This window comes from Elaeis guineensis, chromosome 10, assembly GCF_000442705.2.
Source record: "Elaeis guineensis isolate ETL-2024a chromosome 10, EG11, whole genome shotgun sequence".
NCBI classification, from domain to species: domain Eukaryota; kingdom Viridiplantae; phylum Streptophyta; class Magnoliopsida; order Arecales; family Arecaceae; genus Elaeis; species Elaeis guineensis.
Genome location: NC_026002.2, coordinates 74,851,221 through 74,854,741, shown reverse-complemented (window position 1 = coordinate 74,854,741; position 3,521 = coordinate 74,851,221).

Here is a 3,521-nt window from a genome sequence, read left to right as displayed (position 1 = left end):
TCAGCTACCACAACCAAAAAAGTTTATGGTAGCGATCAAAAATATGACAAAAAATATAAAAATATATTGATAAAGTCTATATCAATGACTAGTAAATAGTGGTAATAGATGATATTGCTAAAAATTATTATCATAATTTTGGTGAGAATTGATATAAGCACATCCATACTAACAATTTGAATCATCTTGTAGTAGCGATTTATGCCCAGCAATGTTGCTTATTGTAGTGACTATAACCATCACTATAAATATAATTAAAATTAAATATTTTTAAAAAATAATATATCATTTATAATCATATATTTTTATAAATTAATATTAAATTTTTATAATCAAATATTATCTTTTTATCCTATATTGAAGTCATATTCAGGAATTGAACTTAAGATCTATTAGATAGTTACTTAGTACTTATCCACATGATAAAATCAACTTTTGATATAAAGTTATGATTTATTATACTTATTCATACTATAAAGTATACTTATTCCAAATATACTATGATATTTTAATTTTAATAATTAATTATTTTCATAAAAAATCAATTTTCTTTTTTTAAAAAAATAAAAAATAAATCACTTCATTTTATTTTAAAAACCTTATTATTTAAAATATTTATAAATATAAATAATTTTAACATATTTCTATAATCATAAATATTCTTTTTCTAAAGTTGTTTAAAAGTTGATAATTCATAATACTTCTTATTTATATTGTATGTAAAAAATAATGATATTTAATATATAATATTTTAAAATTTTATATTTTATAGTAATCCTTCAATTTTTTATATATTTTTAATATAAATTAAATTGGATTAGATCCAAATTATTAGTTAAATTTATTTTCATGTAAATTTTTTAATAATTATACCATAGACCATTAGTTGCTTGTGATATTGTCTATTCATATTTTTATTTAATTATCAAACTATCTTAACTCATATAGTCGAAATCATATTAATTTTAAAATTTATTAAATATATATATTTTCTAAAATATTTAAATATATATTTAGTAATCAAATATTATCATCACAAAAATCAAAATTAGTTTGCAATGATACTAATTTACTATAAAAATAATCTATAAATAATTAATAATAAAAATTATTAGTTATATAATGATGTATAAATAATAAAATTTATTTTATTGATAAATAATTAATATTCTTGAAAGAATAGTACCTTAAAAGTCAATCATATGTGTAATGCGATAGGATATTTTTTTATATTTTTATCTTTCAAACTCATGTATTTGACACTAATTATTAATAAAATTAGATATTGTTGGTGCAAAAATCCGCCTGCGTCGGAGAAGCTGGAGTCGAGGGAGTCGCGGTCGCCGCCGGGACCTGCAAAAGAAGTCTAAACCGGAGGTGGGGTTGCTCCGACAAGACCCTCCGATGCTCAAGTCAGTTCTCTGCCTCAACAAGAATAGAGTACTCGAACGAAAATTTTAGCAGAGTTTTGGGATAGAAAATAGAGCTTAGAGAAATACGTATCTGGGGCCTCCCCCTTTATATAGGCGGGGGGAGCAAAGGATTGATAGCGACTGTTTATGATCGCCTCGTCGTGGGCCGTACGGGGCCAGGAGGAATTTATCATGAAGAGTAATGGGGTGGAGTCATGGTTGTCACCATGGCTCGGCACATGGAATCAGTTGCGGAGAGTGGAGTGGCATCCGTTGTCGCGACTCACTAGAGAGTGGTGGAACTGCACAGGATCCGTCGCAGGAAGTGGAGCAGAATCATGGCCGTTACTACGGCCTGCCAGGGAGTGATGGAGCCGCATAGGATCCACCGCAGAGAGTGGAGCGGAGTCGTGGCCGTTACTGCAGCCTGCCAGGGAGTCCAGACTTATCGGTCGAAGTTCGGTTGGAGTCTGATTTCTGCAGAAGCCCGGATGGGGATCATTTGTTGAGGAATCTCGATCGAGACCTTCAATAGGAGTTCAGAATGGAAGTCCGGCTCCCGTGGGAGCCCGGACAAAGCCTACCTGTAGCTGGAGTCGGAGGCGAAGTCCGGCTCCCGTAGGAGCTCGGACAAAGTCTTCCTGCAGTCGAAGTCGGGGATGAAGTCCGGCCCCCGTAGGAGTCCGGACGAAGTTTACCTGCAGTTGGAGTTGGAGACGGAGTCCGGCTCCCGTAGGAGTCCGGACGAAGTTTACCTGCAGTTGAAGTTGGAGATAGAGTCCGGCTCCCGTAGGAGTCTGCACGAGGTTTACCTGCAGTTGAAGTTGGAGACGGAGTCCGGCTCCCGCAAGAGTCTGGATGAAGTTTACCTGCAGTTGAAGTTGGAGATGGAGTCCGGCTCCCGTAGGAGTCCGGACGAAGTTTACCTGTAGTTGAAGTTGGAGACGGAGTCTGGCTCCCGTAGGAGTCCAGACGAAGTTTACCTCAGTCGAAGTTGGAGACGGAATCCGGATGAAGTTTACCTGCAGTTGAAGTTGGAGACGGAGTCTGGCTCCCGTAGGAGTCGGGATGAAGTTTACCTACAGTCAAAGTTGGAGACAGAGTCTGGCTCCCGTAGGAGTCCAGGCGAAGTCTTCCTGCTGCTGAAGTCGGGGACGAAGTCTGGCTCCCGTAGGAGTCCGGATGAAGTCTTCTTGCAGTTGGAGTCGGAGATGAAGTCCGACTCCCGTAGGAGTCCGGACGAAGTCTTCTTGCAGTTGGAGTCAGAGACAAAGTCCAGCTCTCATAGGAGTCCGGACGAAGTTTTTTTGCCGCCGTAGGGCGGACGCCGGTAGAATCTTCGAGGGGTCACTCCTGACATGAACTTCGGCTGGGGGGGTTTACACCCAACACCAGTCCCCCTACTTTCGAGTTTGAGTTTCGATCGAAGGAAGTACAGAAAATTTTCATAGCCGAAGTTTTTTCCTTGAATTCTGCACACGACCGCCCTCGAAAATCTTGGTATTTAATGCACGCGTGCTAGAGCCTTTTTTCAATTAGGGCGATCCGAAGTATCCTTTCAGAACTCCCGCCAGGGTGTAATCCTAAGCGCCATGCCATAATGGTCCGCCAACGATCAGCCCTATGCCGCAGTGAGTGGGACACGTGACGGGCATTGGTTGACCTAGGGATATCTGCCACCATAACTGCGCCAGGCCCCGTCGCTTATTTAAGCCCCCGCCTTTCCTCTAGGGGCTTCACTTCGTCTGAGGGTCGACACCTTTCTTCCGCCTGAGAGTTTAGCCACTCCCTCAGTGTCCTTCTAGACTCTGAATGCCCTTCGCACCAATCTTCGCCATCCCCATCGGCTCCCCACCGTCTTCAGTCCTCCGAGCCTCTCCGAGGGGGTTCTCCCATCGGGGCTCCCGCCCCGGAGGCCAACCTCGAGAGGATGCCACGGATCAAGAGGAGTGTGAGGAGGAAGACAGCAGCCTGCGAGTTCTCCGACCGTCAGACTGTTACTAAGGGTTCCCATCGTCTCAAAGGGGGCTCGAGGGAGAATTCCTTCAACAACAGAGATTTAATAATGGGGACAACCAGTGAGCGCGTTTCACCCGAGAATTTTGGAGT